Genomic DNA, 18,273 nt, shown 5'->3' with positions numbered 1-18,273 from the left:
AAAATTGTTATAAATTTATTATTCATCCCACTTTGCTTTGCTTCTCATTTGTCGTTTGGGTTTTTGGCTTGCTTGCTTGCCCGTTTGGCTTTGCACCACTATTTAATATTTATGTTTGGGGGGCTTATAAACAAATGGCACACGCGATATTTGTTATTTTTTTGTTTTGTTTTTCTCTTTGCAGCTCTTGCGGCTGTTGCTGTGGGTTGTTGTTAAATTAATAATGAGGGGGCAACACACGTACGGATAAACGAGCGACTATGACCACAACGAACGCGCAAACATAACGTTTTGAATATCTGACTTTTAAACTCGGATTGAAACACTAAAATCACATTACAATGAATGCCAACAGCCAGCCAGGGCTCTACAGAAAAGTACAGATTCCAATGTTGGCTTTGAAATGTCGGCTGCTTCGTATGCTGGTTGGTTATGGTAACAGATTAATAACAGCACCACTAACAACAACTACAACGATATATATCTCTTTACAACAACAACAACACTAATAAGAAAAGTTTTCTTATGTTCTCTGTTTTGGTCCGTAAATCTTGTCCACTCGCCACGAAATCTCTTATGCTTTTGAAATGGACGCGCATAAGATTTTATTTTGAGTCGGAGATTTTTTTGTTGTGTTGCTTGTCTTTTTTTGTTTTAGCCAGAAACCAAAAGCAAAGCAACAGACTTTGGCTCATAAGCGCACCGCACCAGCAACAGCAAGCCAACATAACAAAACCGCTTACAAATCCACTCAAAGGCTACAACATAAAACCCACCAAAACAAACACTCGTACAAAGCCTTGCACGACGGACGGCTGGACGGACATCTATAAAGACACTATGCATGCACATAATCTCACTGACTCACCTCTTCTCTATGGCAGTGGTGTTCACATTTATACAGGTAGAAGAAACATAGGCAGCAGCAGCATATTGTCTTTTGTATGACTGACTCTACCTGTCAAAGGCCTAAGGTAGCGCAAAATTTACGAGGTTTGTGCAACAAGTGTAGTAAAAGTAGGGAAAATAAGTGCAAATGCATGTTATGGAACAGGGGTAAGCTTCTCACATATCAATGAGTGCTGTCTGATTCAAATTTATAGCTGTTGAAACTATAGCCAAGGTAGCAACTAATTTAGCTACTACTTAGTAGGACATCCAGTGAATTGCTCAGATACATGCAGAGCTTGCTTAGGTGAAAGGGAAATCGGTGGTGAGGGCATTGCACGAGGTTTTGCACAAAATAGGAGAATCTATTGATGTCAAGATGCAACATTGGCGGTGCGATTCAATTCTCACACCAGTACCGGGTGGACCGGGTCTTTAGAGACTGGATAAACCTTATGCTAAGTAATAGGTGCATAAATTGTCGGTCCCATGACAAGGCACGTCAAATGGAGCATTTTAAAGCCACTGCTATGATAGATCCAGGCACTTTGGATGACTATCAGAACCGTACGGGTCCATACGGAGCTCCGATTTGTGTGGTGTTTGCTGTTATCAAGAGATGCTTAAGTGGAAGCTACCGGGCGCGTCCACAAGTTGCGTATGGAGGAATTCTCCGTATAGAGTAGCTGCAATTGCAGCTACGGACAATCAGCGGTAACGAGCTCAGTGTCTAAGTGAGAAACCGGGCGACACTGGCTCTTGCTGAAATACTGAGTGCCTATGATGCTCGATGTGCAAATGCAAATTTTGCCCATGAACATTACACTAAGGAACAGGGGCAAACTCAATGCTCGATATGGTAAGGCGATTTATTGGCACATTTAAATAAATATACCCATCATTTTCCCGTGGCGATGGGTACTTTGGAACTGAAAAAACTTGCTCATCTATAGAAGCTTGACAAGGATTGCTACCCCCGCTTGAAAATGTGGAAAATGTGTCTACAAAAACCAACCAAAATAACCTATTACGGACCGTCAGCTATGCTGTTATGTTATGCAGAATAGGCGAAAAGTTCTTGGAGTTGGCATACGACTGGGCTTGACTTAGGGGTCTTAATGCTAACCAATAGAAGGCTGAAATTTGCCTATTCACAAGAAAGACGAAGGTGGGCCAATTTGACGCACCATGTTTCCTCAACAGAACAATTTGAATATCGTATGGAGTACCTGAGGCGAAGCTTCAGATCGAGTGTGAGGCCCTGCGGCAAGGTCATGGATGGGCGTAACTCTGGTATTGCCATCTGGTAGTTCATACTACACGGATGTCTCCAAACTAAGGGACATAATGGGTCTGGGAGTCTACATTAAGGACGCAGGCACGGAGAACCAACTACCTAACCAGCACGGTCCTGCAGGCGTAGATTGGGGCGATCACAGAATGCGTGAGCTGGTATGGTATTAAAGAGAGAACGTCAAGTATGAACATAATTACGGATGGTATTAAAGGGAGAACGTCAAGTATGAACATAATTACGGATAGTAAACTGGATATCAGTGTTATAGCAAACATGACAGTAAGGCCAGAACAGTCGTGGAGTATAGAAAGGAGAATAACACCTTCACTGAGGAAGGTACAATTCGCATCGTTTGGGTGACGGGCTATAGCTGAGTAAAGGGGAACGAAAGGGCAGGCTATTTAACCATAAAGGCCAGAGGACTTCTGGCATTAAATATGGTGATTCCGATGACTTTCGGAACGACGCATTTCGAGTTAATGGCGTGGCTGACGAACGCGTATGTAGCACTGTGGAACAGTAAAACGATCGGTAAGACCACGAAAATCTTAGGCGGAGACTTAGATTTTCTTGTTCGTGGTTATTTTTTTAAGTATTTAGACGAACAGGCCGATCACTGGCTTAGGTGTATGCCTATAGTGGTATGGGATTGATTAATATCCGCATCCTCTTTTCAATCTAACCTTACTCAGCTACCGGGCCATATGAGCCGGATCCTACTACCGATTTAGCGAACCCTCCTCTGAGCGAGTTTAGGACGCCCAGTTGCCTTTTCGTAAAAACATACTTCTGATTCGTGTTCCTGGGATCAATCCATGTCTACATACCAAATTTTAGTGAAATCAGAGGTGCGCCCTGTAAAGTGCATTTTTGCCGAATGATACGACGAAAGTAGAGCCGTAGTGAACTGATGACCAATCATTCGTCATATGAATCTCCAAATCCTCCCAGTTTCATCGCAGGGTCGCTGGAATTTCTACAATTATGTTTGAGACTATGGATGTAAACCAGAAACTGGACGAAATGCAAGTTCCTGGATTCTAGAAATGTTTTTTAGACAATGCTGGATTCAACATTTCCAATGTGTACAAAGTGATTCCGCCCCGATCGATATTCCTGCTCTAAATAGCTGCAATTACATTTCTATGTGCTAAACATCAGCATGTATTTTGCAAATTGCATAGTACGATGACTGTTTTTCATGATATTGCCGCAGAATCTTAGCCGATCTCTCAATCAGTTCAAACCATAGGATGGTTTTCGTAATAATTGAATAACATAGCCAACTTGGCGCTCCAGCCAAGTCTAAACCGTATGATCACCAATAACTTGTGTGTTTGCTAGTCGTATGTGTGTTTATCCCCTCCTAAACCTGGCGATATTTGTGGGGTACTTTGCCATGTAAAAATTTTTCCCCAAAGAGGTGTCGCACTGCGGCACACCATTTGAACTCGGCTTTAAAACGAATGTTACTTATCATTGAACTCAAACTTGAATAATGTACATGGACAAGTTTCCAGTCGTAGTTCCGAAGTATTTCTTCGGCACTGTCAGCTTCAACTATCTAGAGTATCAGCTCGGGGCTGCTTCAATATTACATCATATGTGAACGATTGCATGAATGCTTCAGACACCCAAGTTGATGAAGGTGTGAAGCTCTAGAAGCTTCAGTTTTCATCCGATTTGGATAAAATTCGGTATGTTAAGTACACTTATGCCCTCAATTACCACACTACATACCATCCATTTAAATTCTCAAGTAGATTTGGCCCCATATAACCCGAACCCACTCATTGACTCTTTGATTTATTTCTTGAAAATAGCTAATTTTTCAATTTTTGCAAAATCTTTGGAGGTTAGCATTTTAGGTTCAGTGCTGCCCATCCCAGCCATTTTTACTTGGCCCATAATCAAAAAGATAATGCTTTTACCCCACCACTTGCCTGCTACCTTCGCTTAAAAATAACCAAAATTTAAAATTCTACCATAAACCAACATTATTTAGCAACAAGACAACCCGCTCAAAAACGTTGGAGGTAATAAATGCTTACTGGACAAAATAAAAACGACAAAAATGTTGACAAACAACTTTATGTGTATGACTGCAGCGTTCAGGCAGCGCAGCAACAAAACAGAGGCTTAGCAACATGCAAAGTACAAGGGCCATAGCGCAAAACAAACAACGGCGTCAATACCAAAACCACCACTACCACCAAGAAATTCTACACCTCTAAGTCTCCAAAGTCACAAAGCAAGCATTGGTGAGCAAGAGTTGTTTTATGGAGGTGGGTTTATTTTACCTTGTGGCTACAAAACTACATAATAAACTATACAAGTGTGGTGAGGTTGTATACTCTACTTCCCTCTCTAACTCGTCTCAACACACCATGCATTCTTCCATTCTCTTTGACTCTTTTTGTATAAACTTTGAAATATGTGTTTGTTTTGTATGCAACACCAGGAGTTCAGATCGGTTGTCGAGTCGTTTGTCCGTTTATTGCCATGCATTTTCGAAAACATTTGTGTTTATATGAATAGAGTGTGAGTGTGTGTATAGACTTTTGTGCATTCGTGTAATGCCCAGCATTACGAAGTACGTGTTGAATTGGACTTCTGGGGCTCTGCTGCTTGCGCTTTGTATGCGTTCACAACTGCGCCTTGCTATGGTTCGTCATTGCATTTCGATGCACATTGCTAGTACCAATTGCCGTTGGATAAATAGGTAGGTAGGGTTTTTCAAGATTATCTCTTAGGCAAATGGTCACATGGAAGAGTTGCAATTTTAAGTATCTATGAGTGTGGCGCTGGAGGAAAGAAAATGAATTTGTTTTAATTTTTTTCCTAAGCTTCGAAATATGAGTAACGCAATGCAATGCAACGACCAGTCAGCTAGCCAACACTCGCACGTTTCTTTACTGTTGTATGAGTACAACAATGCAATTGAAGATGCATGGTGGTGAATCTTGAAACAAAATATCGTCATTTCAATGATGAAGTGGTAATTTAGACTCAAGTCAGGAACCTAAGGAATTTTATATATTTTTTTATGGATTTTCAGCACTCTTTTTGAGCCACCTACAGCTTTGTGTCTACTTTGAAGTTCTGAAAAACTACTTGGGTGACAATGCGAATAACACCAGAAAGATTTAAACACAAAAATTCGATAACAATTAAAACTTGCAACATTTCATTCACCTAGAAATTTTTTAAACTTTTTTCAAATTTTCAAATTTAGTAAAAATTTTAGAAAATTATAATTAAAAAATTAAATATTGTAGATAATTTTTAAAATATTTTTATTCCATTGAAAATTTTGTACAAAATTTATTTCTATAGAATATTTTTGTAATTATTTTATTTCCTTGGAAATTTTTCCAAAATTGTATTTCTATAGAAAATTTTATTAATATTTAATTCATTTTCTAGAGAAAATTTTGCCAGTACACATTTTGTTGAGATTCCATTGCAGGATATTAGCTTTAGACCATTGTTTAATGCTTTCGATTCAAAGAATAGTATAGCAAAAAACATTTAAAAGTCAACAAAGAGTGTGTTGTTGCTAGAAGCACTTAACTGGTTTCCCGTATCGCGATTTCATCTTCGACCAAGAAAAATCATCAGCAGGAGATGTCAAATGGATCATGGTGCTTTACAACCTTTCCAACTAGAGTAAGTTGTAAGGCACGCATCTGAATTTGAACAGGGCTCTTTAAGACGACTTGATTCATAAGCGCAATGATCCATTTGACATCTCCTGCTGATGATTTTTCTTGGTCGAAAATGAAAACCAGTCAAATGCAACAACACACTTTTTGCTGACTTTTAAATGTTTTTTTGCTATGCTACTCCTTGAACAGGAAAAATTAAACAATGGTCTAAAGCCAGACAATATGCTGCAATGGAATCTCAATTTTATAAAACATTTAGTTTTATAAAATATTTTGTCAAAATTTTATTTTTATAGAAAATTTTGTCAAAATTTTATTTTTATAGAAAATTTTGTCAAAATTTTATTTTTATAGAAAATTTTGTCAAAATTTTATTTTATAGAAAATTTTGTCAATTTTTTTTATTGAAAATTTTGTAAATTTTTTGTTGTCAAATTTATTGTTATTGGTAAAATTATATTTTAATTATATTTTTATAGAAAATTTGAAAAAATTTATTTTTAAAGAAAATTATGTCTAAATTTAATTTTTATATAAAATTTTGTTAACATTTTATTTTATCACCCAGAAGCTTGGTCGCGAAATTGGATGCCAATTTCGTGCTCTACTTCCAAAGACTTTTTATTTGAGTCGCATATTGTGATAGGGGGTATTTTGGGATGGAACGGCCCTCCAAACACTTAGCCCCACATTTGGATATCAGATCAGTTTTCTACTCTCAGATACCTTGGATATGAGTACCATATTTTCGTAATTGGTTTATATACCATTTGATGGGCTTTGCAAAAAGCCGGTTCCCCTAGGCACCCCATCTCAAAATTGATTACCATATGGCAAGGATGATAATCTCGATATTTTGGTACTTTTTTTGATACTTATTATAGCCCTGAAGTGCCGCGAGCAGTTTGATACCTTTTTCGAAATTTACAAGTAATAAAAAAATAATAATTTCTAGGTTTCTGGGTTTTAAGACAAACTTTCTTTTATCTACACATATACAGGAGCTGAGTGTCTAACTGATTGGCCCAAATCAAGTAATCAAATGTGTTACCATTTTGGTTGACGAAGATAGGCCCGGGGTAAGACAAAATAGTTTGAAATTCGAACATTTAAGTACGAAAATGTACAAAATAAATCGCATCACGCCCTGTCTGAACGGGCCCCTCTTGGGACCAAAAAAAAACTTTTGTTACTTTAGAGTCCTCCTGGAGTATAAATTGTTTTTTTTGCGTATTCATAATCTACTCCTCCATTCCTTTCATTTGAAACCCATCTTTCCTAGGGTTTATGTGGGGGTTAAAAATTCTCAAGACACCGTAGGTCCTTCCGGGTCGAAATTTCGGTCTGTTTTTGCATATTGGTAATCTACTCGTGAATACCTCTCGTTTGATACCCATATTGGCTACGTTGAGGGGGGTTAAAAATTCGCAAGACCAAGTATATTCTTGACGGGTCCAATTTTTAGGAATGCATTTGCGTAATCTACTCTCTAATCCCTTTCATTTGATACCCATATCGCCTCTAGGGGTTGCTGGTTTTTGCAAAAAAATTAAAAACGGGGGTGGGTCCTATAAAGTGCATTTTTATACCCTCCACCATAGGATGGGGTATACTAATTTCATCATTCCGTTTGTAACACCCCGAAATATGCTTCTAAGACCCCATAATGTATATATATTCTTGATCGTCATGACATTTTTAGGCGATCTAGCCATCTCCGTCCGTCTGTCTGTCGAAAGCACGCTAACTTTCGAAGGAGTAAAGGTAGACGCTTGAAATTTTGCATAAATATATCTTATTAGTGTAGGTCAGTTGGGATTGTAAGTGGGCCAAGTCGGTCCATGTTTTGATATTACTGCCATATAAACCGATCTTGGGTCTTGACTTCTTGAGCATCTAGAGGGCGCAATTCTCATCCGATTTGGCTGAAATTTTGCATGAATTGTTTTGGTATCATTTCCAACGACTGAGCTATGGTTTAAATCGGTTTATAACCTGATATAGCTGCCATATAAACCGATCTTGGATCTTTAGTTCTTGAGCCAATTGAGGGCGCAGTTCTCATCCCATTTGGCTGAAATTTTGCATGAGGTGGTCTGTTATGACTTTCAACAAGTGTGCTAAATATGGTTCGAATCGATGAAAAACCTGATATAGCTGCCATATAAACGATCTAGGATCCTAACTTATTGAGATAATAGAGGGCGCATTTCTTATCCGATTTGGCTGAAATTTTGCATAAAGTTGTTTGTTATGACTTCCAACTACTGTGCTAAGTATGGATCAAATCGGCGGAATATCTGATATAGCTGTCATATAAAACGATCTTGGATATTGACTTCTTGAGCCATTAGAGGGCGCAATTTATTACCGATTTGGCTGAAATTTTGTTAGAGCTAATTTTTTATGATTTTCAAAAACTGTGCTAAGTATGGTTCAAATCGGCCCATAACCTAATATAGCTGTCATATAAACCGATCTTGGATCTTGACTTCTAGAGCCACGCAAGGCGCAGAGGGCGCAATTCTTATCCGATTTTACTGAAATTTTGTACATCGGCTTCTCCTATGACCTTCAACATACATGTCCAACATCGTCTTAACCGATCTATAGCCTGATACAGCTCCCAAATAAATCGATCTCCCGATTATGCTTCTTGTGCACCTACAAGCCGCAATTCTTATCCAACTGGACTGGAATGGACTGAAATATTACCCATAGACTTTAACTAAGGTCTTCAATATTCAATTCACTTATGGTCCGAATCGGACTATAACTTCGTATATCTCCAAAATCATAACAATTCTTATCCATTATTCATTGTTTGCCTAAAAAGAGATACCGCGCAAAGAACTCTACAAATGCGACCCATAGTGGAAGGTATATAAGAGACGGCCCGTCCGAACTAAGTACTCTCTTACTTTTTTGTCCTATCTTATCTGCAACAATGACCTCCATCGTGGATCCCTATATATTTATCATTCCTGCTATGTGGTTGCAAAGAAAATTTCGGTGAAATCGCAACAACCATGAGACCTGGCGTTTTTCAAAATAAATGCCAAAACAGAATGAGCACGTTGAGGAGAGTGGTGCTGTAAAATGAAACTCTACAAATGCCAAAAAGTCAACACGCAAAAGTTAAATAAATGTTAACTTTGACGGCTAAAAATACTATATACATGTGGCAGCACTGAATACCGCTCACTTTCAAGCCGCAAAGTTGAATTTTTTTTTAATTTTACCGCGTTGCTTTTTATGGATTTGTGTGCAGAGTTGCATTTTTCCAACGCGACACTCAAAAACAAAACTCAACGCGCTCATTCTGTTTTGGCCTTAAGGGGAAGGTGCTCTTGCCTTTAGATATCAAAACATGAAGTGCCCTATTTTCACCACAAGACAATTCTGCACCATTTGTGGAAATTTCAAGAAAATCGGTTTTTGAGTCTATACGGAACTCACAAACACGAGCCAACATACAAACAACCCAACACAAATTGATTTTATAGATGTTTTTTTTTTTTTTTTAATTTAATTTTGTTTTTAATGTCATGCAATTTAATTGTTAAGAAAAATTTGTCTAAATGTCATTTCTATAGAAAATTTGATCAACATTTATATAAAAAATGTTGTAAAATTTTTATTTGAAAAAATTCACTACACCCTAATGTAAAATATTTAGCAAATTCACCCAAAAATTTCCTGACTTAGTTCTATAGATACAAGAAAAAAAATCAGAATAATAATTACAGTCCTCTAACTACACAACCCAACCTTAAAATATTTTAAAATATTCAAATATGCAAGTTTTCAATTTGGGAACAGCCTTTAAACAAAACTTGCTGAACTTGTCAGTTTTAACAAAGCCATGATAGATGGATGTCTGTCTATATGACTAAATGAATGAAAAAAAACCAACAACGACACTTTAGATGAGAAAGTTACCAAAACTGAGGTGAAGCTGGTATGCATAAAACATATGCACAATCATTTTACAACACACCCAGGCTCAGTTAAATTGAGCAAATGTTAATCATAACTAAATTACATTGTTATAGTAAAAGGAATTTCATTAAGAAGCTGGGGTAGTGCATAAACAGCATTTGGTATACAAATTGGAGAGGCAGAAGTTATGAAATATGGAAATTTTTCTTAACAAATTTCCTGGTGAAAGGAAGCTTGTATTTTCGTTTAGTTATCAGTCCCTTAACCATTATTGCCTGGTTTTGTCAACCACAACCTACATTAACATAAAACACCTAACTACCCCAACAACTACCAATAGGAAATTGTTGTACCCAAAACATTCAACGATTCCATTTCCATTTGAAATAAAAATCACGTTTAACCTTAGACAAATGTCAATTATCATATTATAGTGAATTTAAGTTGCTTTCAATTCCATTTAAACTTTCATGTTGATTGTTTGGCACAATCTCCTCTCAATGTTGTCTATATGACAAACAAAGAGAGGGGGCGAAGTTCTTGTAAGCCAAAGCTTGGCGCGAATGTTCATGTAGAAGAAGTGCATACAATGGTTCGTTTGGTGTCAACAATATATTTACCAAGATTGTTGCCAAAAACGGCATGTAGTGAATCAATAATGCCTAAGTGGAAAATTTTACAATAACCTTAGCCAAAAAACCAAAACAAACTATAAAATAAAAAGCCAAACAAGTCAAGCAAACAAAGCGACCGACGAATGGATGGACTTCAGCCAGTAAACGAGCAGCCAAACAGGCTGACTTACACAGGGGGGCAAACGTAGAGATACAATTGTGGCACGTGACTGGCTTGCAAACTGTAATCTGCTTTGTTTAAGCAAACTCGGCGAAACACTTTCTTTTTTTGGAATTGCCATACAGTTTAAAAATTACAAAAATGTTGAAATGTAATGATAATTTTTTTTTTTAGCCCGATAGACGTTCGGTGTATCAGAAAAGCTTGGTATGAGATTTGCCTTCAACTAAAATATTATATTGGGTTGCCCAAAAAGTAATTGCGGATTTTTCATATAGTCGGCGTTGACAAATTTTTTCACAGCTTGTGACTCTGTAATTGCATTCTTTCTTCTGTCAGTTATCAGCTGTTACTTTTAGCTTGCTTTAGAAAAAAAGTGTAAAAAAAGTATATTTGATTAAAGTTCATTCTAAGTTTTATTAAAAATGCATTTACTTTCTTCTAAAAAAACCGCAATTACTTTTTGGGCAACCCAATAGTTATCTCAACTTTATTGCAGTCATAATACAGCGACAACTTTTCTTTGCGTGCTTCGTGAAGAATGTCTCTGTATATGTGGCATTCTCTGAAAAACAAAACCTCTTAAAAAAATGTTCTTTTTTTGGCAATGATATATCTTTTAGTACATGTATAAACTAAAATCATGATTTTATGTTATTGCAATGCAAGGTTGTCATATCTTCAGGGGTCAAAATTTTTAACAAAATAATTTTAGAACCGCTATAACTTTAAAACAAATGAATGTAAAAACGCCCTAAAATCAAAAAAGATTCCTAACTGCAGTTAACGGAAATAGCAATATTATGTGGTAGAAACCATAATATACTGATCATGGTTATGAAGAAGCGGATAAGGTGAAGGTGAAAAGGGGTGAAGGTGAAAAGAGGTGAAGGTGAAAAGAGGGTACAATCGAGGCGACGATAGAAAACCTGGAAGAGGTTTCCGATCAGATGCCTGCGACGATATTTTAGGTCGAGTGCGAGGCACTGCTACCAGCGGCACAGTCTTGGATTGACGGAACCCAAGTATTCTCGTCTGGAAGATTATGTTACACGGATGGATCAAAACTAGGGGAGAGTGGGCCTTGTGGTCTACATTGAGAACCCAGGGACTGCGATCTGTTTTAGACTGCCTGACCATAATACGGTAGAGATCCGCCCCATCCTGCTCTGAGGATGGCATAATCTGCGGATTATGCCATCCTCGTTTGGGTGCCGAGCCATAACGAAGTAAGGGGGAATGAAAGGACAGACGATTTGGCAGTAAAGTCCCGAGACCGGCCGTCGATAAACTTGTTTAACCCGTAGCCTTTCGGGTCGACGCAGTGCGATTTAAAGGCGTGGGCGGCAAACGAACCGTGGGACAGCGAAACAGTCGGTAGGACGGCGAAAATCCTATGGGGTGATCCGTATCGTGAGAGGACGAGGCTATTACTGAAAGGAACTAAGAAGGAGGTCAGTATAGCTTTTGGTATCGTAACAGGGCACATAGGACTACGAGCTCACTTATGCAAAATCGGTGCGGCAAGTAATAGCATGTGTAGGGCATGCGGGGAAGATGACGTTGGAACATTCCCTATGTTATTGCCCGGCTTTTGCGGCTAACAGACAACGGTACTTAGGTGGGGACACAATACCAGACATGAACCAACTTAGGAGCGTGACAGGGAAAACAATTAAGAAATTCCTAACAGATTTTCTTTTTCGAGGTTACTTTTTAGTTTTTAGAGTACACAACAAGCCGATTACTGGCTTAGGGGTATGTCCATAGTGGCATGGGGCGAATTAATATATGCACCCTCTTTTCAACCTAACATAACCTATAAGGGGCAGCCCGAGCCCCAAAACGTGCCTAAAGCACTGCATAAAATCAAAAGTGGACATCTCGGGACAATATGAGACTCAAATGAAGGTACGTATATGGGAATAGAGTACGAATATGACACTTAAAATTGGGTTCAAGAACCTAGGGGGCCGCCCCAAGCTCAAAACCGCCCTAAATAGGCATATTTTACGAACATGTCAATGTAGGACTCAAATGAAAAATATTCGGGACTAGATTACGAGTATGACATTGAAAATGTGGTCCTGTAATGCAGAGCCACTCTAGCTCCTCCCAAATGGGAATATAAGCCGATCATGGCTATATAGGGTTCAAATGAGAGGCACCTGAGAGTAGATTACGAATATGAATTTAGAATTTGTGTCTAAGTACTAGATGCTTCTAGTTCCACCCAAAAAACTACCTCAAATAGGTTAACTAACCACACACTCCAACCCCCATAACCCTCCAAATGGGCGTATTAGCCAACCACGATTATTTGGTTGTTCCGTATAGAGTCAAAAAGTCTCTAAGGAAACATAGGCTATAAAATTTTTCGATATCGGAAGGGGGCGCATCCACCCCATACCTCAAAAACACCACCCAAAGTCAAAAGTTGATCAATCGGAACAATATGGGTATCAAATGAAAGGTATTGGAGAGTAGAATACGATTATAGGCTGAAATTTTGGGTCTTAGTACTCAGCGGGCCGCCTCAACCCCAAAACTTCCTCTAACAGACATATTGGACATTCATGTCAATAAGGGACTCCAATCAAAGGCATTCGAGAGAAGATTACGTATATGGCAAAAAACAATTAAGTCCATGTAATGAGTGGTTTCCCCACCCCCCGAATGAGCATATTAGCCGATCATGGCTATATGGGACTGAAATGAAAGCAATTTGGGAGTAGATTAGGAAAATTACATTAAAATTTGTGATAAGGTATCTAGGTGGCGCTTAACATCTTTAAATTAAATAGGTTATGGATTGACAATATGGGACTCAAATGGAAGGTATTTGAGAGTTTTGGGGTCAAGTGTTTGTGGGGAAACCCTGAAGCACCTCTTTAACTTAACTTATTTTCCGAAAATATCTATATGTGGCTGAAATGAAAGGTTTTTGGGAGTAAAGAACGAATTAGACACCTATTTTTAGGGCAAAGTTGCGGAGTGCCAGCCGCGGCCCCAATACGCCCTCCAACCCGTACATATTTATCGACTATGACAATTTTGGGCTTAAATGAAAGGTATTTGGGAGTATAACACGAATTTTATAAATGCGAAATGTCTGAGGTACCATCCCTACCCTATAAAATGAAGAATTTAAAAAAAAAATCTATACACGACAGGAACCTGGGGGTACAACTTATGGTCCTTCCATAAAAAGATGATAAGAAAGTTGTGTAAAAGGAGGCACAGCGAAGCGGGTCGGGTTGCTCGTTGTCTCCAAAAATTACATGTTGACAAATTTTTCTATAGAAATAAAATTTTCACACAATTTTCTATCTTTAAAAAATGAATGAAAAATGCTTTTACAAAATAATCCACTGCTATCGTTCTGAAGGCTTTAACTTTAACTTAACTAGTCAATTTTCCGAACCTAGCCATTTCATTACTAGAAGCCGATAAAAGAAAAGCAAAATACGCATTTTCTTTATTGGTTTAGTATTTTAAGCAAAAATTAATGGACGGATTTCATTGTGACTGCTATGCTATGCAAAGATTACGCACTAATAAGGATTAGCTGAAAATTGGATTTTGTTAATGCAGTTAATTTATAGAACTACAAGTAACTTAGCAAATCAATGCTAGAGCTTAACATGTTACCGCCAGTGATTAGCTAATGCCCGGATGTAATCAAATGTCAAACCAACACGATAAGCTAACTTTCCCATATTTAAGCACGTAAATGCGTATTACCTTAGAACACTATACACAACAAAAACTATTTTGTCAGGTTTCCTTTTTACATGGTATGGTCAATGGCATTTCTTGCATGTCAAAAAGGCATGCGAAAACAAAATGTAAATTAAATTTATTTAAAATGCCAACGAAACATCCTCAAACTCTGAAGGGAACAAACCTTCAGATTTGGCCCACGACATATAGCGCTAAAAAATCTCATCCAAAACAAAGGCAAATACAATACCAACTCTTTCCACCTACCAAACACAAAGTCTATATGAAGGCACCTTTGTCTTAAAGATGAATAAGAAATGGGGTGTTTGTTTACTACCACTCCCCTTACTTGACCCAAGCGACAAAAACTCCTTTCCCTTTTCCTTTGTCTTAGAGTGTAATGGGAACTGGATTTTATTTTGGTGCAGCATTTTTTAAGAACGGAAGTTGAGTCATCACCAGCACTGGTTCTTATAATGAACAAAAGAATTTAAAGTTTGTTCCCAAAGTCAAATTGGAACCAAACCCATATGTTCATGGCCATTGTTCAAATATTTTGTTTTTATGAACTTTATCTTCAATTCATATCAGTTTGTCCTTTTTTCATTTCAGCCTGACTGGCAGGTGCAGATTGATGGCAAGCATATCAGCGTTAGAAGGAAAATATTTTTTTTTTAAATGGCTCACTGAATATGTTTGTGCGACTTATGTTTAAACAGCAGCTTTCGCTACGCCAAACACGATGCACCACTGTCATCAAGTGGCGCAACGCTGTTTTCAAAATGTTAACAGAAGCCCTGAAAATAAAAGTTTGACAAAATTTTCTATAGAAACAAAATTTCGACAAAATTTTCTATAGAAACAAAATTTTCTACAGAAATAAAATTTTGACAAAATTTTCTACGGAAATAAAATTTTGACAAAATTTTCTACGGAAATAAAATTTTGACAAAATTTTCTATAGAAATAAAATTTTGACAAAATGTTCTATGTTTTGACAAAATTTTCTATAGAAATAAAATTTTGACAAAATTTTCTATAGAAATAAAATTTTGACAAAATTTTCTATAGAAATAAAATTTTGACAAAATTTTCTATAGAAATAAAATTTTGACAAATTTTCTATAGAAATAAAATTTTGACAAAATTTTCTATAGAAATAAAATTTTGACAAAATTTTCTATAGAAATAAAATTTGGCAAAATTTTCTATAGAAATAAAATTTTGACAAAATTTTCTATAGAAATAAAATTTTGACAAAATTTTCTATAGAAATAAAATTTTGACAAAATTTTCTATAGAAATAAAATTTTGACAAAATTTTCTATAGAAATAAAATTTTGACAAAATTTTCTATAGAAATAAAATTTTGACAAAATTTTCTATAGAAATAAAATTTTGACAAAATTTTCTATAGAAATAAAATTTTGACAAAATTTTCTATAGAAATAAAATTTTGACAAAATTTTCTATAGAAATAAAATTTTGACAAAATTTTCTATAGAAATAAAATTTTGACAAAATTTTCTATAGAAATAAAATTTTGACAAAATTTTCTATAGAAACAAAATTTTGACAAAATTTTCTATAGAATTAAAATTTTGACAACATTTTCTATAGAAATAAAATTTTGACAAAATTCTCTATAGAAACAAAACTTTGACAAAATTTTCTATAGAAACAAAATTTTGACAAAACTTTGTATGGAAACAAAATTTTGATAAAATTTTCTATAGAAAGAAAATTTTGACAAAATTTTCTATAGAATTGAAATTTTGACAAAATTTTCTATAGAAATAAAATTTTGACAAAATTTTCTATAGAAACAAAACTTCTATAGAAAGAAAATTTTGACAAAATTTTCTATAGAAACAAAATTTCGACAAAATTTTCTATAGAAATAAAATTTTGACAAAATTTTCTATAGAAATAAAATTTTACTTTTAGGACGAAGACATTAAATTTTACAATTTTTGTTTGTTTCTCTTTCGAGACGAGCTCAACGATCGGAGATGCAAAATGGAAAAGGAAAGCCAAAAATAGCAACAAACACCAACCACTATGGGACACGTTTCGTCTTTGGAGGGAAGACTTTTCAACCATATTAGGTGTGATGGCTTCAAGGGCCGAGCATTGGTATATTGCATTTTAATCGTATTAATAGCGAAAACGCATCTTTGATACAATTACCACATTATCCACGCTCGACAACCCTGTCTATTAGCTGTACTTTTCCCAATGGATGTATTTTTGAGTAATGACAAACATTCTTTCTGTGACAAATTACACTTCTTTCGTACTACACATGATTTTGTGCATCTGTTGGAAGTTGCATTGATGGCTTCGAGTGCTAAGACAACGGCAACGGCTCTCGCAGCTGGCTCGTGTACCCAGGTCGAATCCCGGCCGGGCTCCGCCTCATTTTTCTCTTATAAAGTTTTTTGACTGTTAGGGCGAAGATCATTAAATTATACAATTTTTGTTTGTTTCTCTTTCGAGGCAAGCTTAATCATCGGAGATGATGGCCCTTGAAGCCATCACATCTAATATGGTTGAAAAGTCTTCTCACCAAAGACGAAACGCGTCCCATAGTGGTTGGTGTGTGTTGCTATCTTTGGCTTTCCTTTTCCATTTTGCATCTCCGATCATTGAGCTCGTCTCGAAAGAGAAACAAACAGAAATAAAATTTTGACAAAATTGTCTAAGAAATAAATTTTTAACAAAATTTGCTTTAGAAACAAAATTGTCTATAGAAATAAAATTTTGAATAAAATTTCAGTAAAAATTAAACTTTAAAAAAGTAGTTGACTCAACAAACGGATGAACCGATTTTCAAGAAATTTTCCCACATGGTAGAGCGTGACCCCCAGTTGAAAACAGGGGAACAGACCCTCCCCGTAAATCCAAATTTTGAAAAACCCCAGATCTCGGAGATAGTTGCAACGATTTATGCGAAATTTTGTATGCCCCCCACTGGGCATAAATGTATGTAAACCCCACTGAAACGAACATATTTAACGATTGGGATAATATGGGTACCAAAGGAAAGGTATTTAAGAATAGAGTACGGACTTGATATAAGAATTTTATCCAAAGAGGCGGGAGGGGGTCCCCCTTACACCTAAAAAACCCCCATTCGGTCGTATTGACCGATTGGAACAATATGAGTATGACTTCGAAGGAACATAAAGGGTTATTTTTTAGCTACTATCTATTTGGGAACACTGGTTTAAACAGCTCGCGCATGTTTCGTGTTTTGTTTCACTGTCAAACATCTTCAGCTTAGTCTATAATTCAACCATGAATCGTCTTACAAACGAACAACGCTTGCAAGTTATTGAATTTTATTATCAAAATGCATGCTCTGTTAAGAAAGTTCATCGCGCGCTTCTTCTTCTTCAGCGACGAAGCTCATTTATTGGCTTAATGTGTACACAAATAAGCAGAATTGTCGATTTTGGAGTGAGGATGAGCCAGAAGCATTGCAAGAGCTACCAATGCATTCAGGAAAGGTCACAGTTTGGTGCGGTTTATGGGCTGGTGGCATCATTGGACCTAACTTCTTCAAAGATAATGCGAATCGTAACATAACTGTGAATGGTGAGCGCTACCGTGAGATGATATCCAACTTTTTTTTGTCCAAAACAATCTCATGCGTTTTTCTGAATTGTATGTGTTTTTAACTTTCCTATAGCTATTAAAAAGTCACCCTTTATTTGGAAGTAGAGTACATACCTGATACAATAATTTGATCTAAGGTGTTTACGGGGCCTCCCCACCCCAAAAACCTCCAAAATGGTCATGTATGTCCAACGTCACAAAATGGGTATCAAATGAAAGGTCTTTGGGAGTAGACAACGAATCTGGTTTATTGGCACAAAGAGCCTAGGAATGGCCCCACCCAAGTTACACACCTCAATGGGACAAGGAGATCGATCAGGACAATATGGGACTTAATTG

The 18,273-nt window shown here is 36.7% G+C and overlaps 1 protein-coding gene across 8 annotated transcripts in view; it reads right to left on the bottom strand.

Annotated features, from left to right (window-relative positions):
* Positions 1 to 18,273, bottom strand: part of LOC106086373 (tight junction protein ZO-1) — a 445,342-nt gene that overhangs the window by 127,975 nt on the left and 299,094 nt on the right. The gene's annotated exons all lie outside the window — the stretch shown is intronic.

This window comes from Stomoxys calcitrans, chromosome 2 (genome assembly GCF_963082655.1).
Source record: "Stomoxys calcitrans chromosome 2, idStoCalc2.1, whole genome shotgun sequence".
Lineage (NCBI taxonomy): Eukaryota > Metazoa > Arthropoda > Insecta > Diptera > Muscidae > Stomoxys > Stomoxys calcitrans.
Note: the sequence above shows the minus strand (reverse complement) of the source record. Positions and strands in the feature narration are given on the sequence as shown.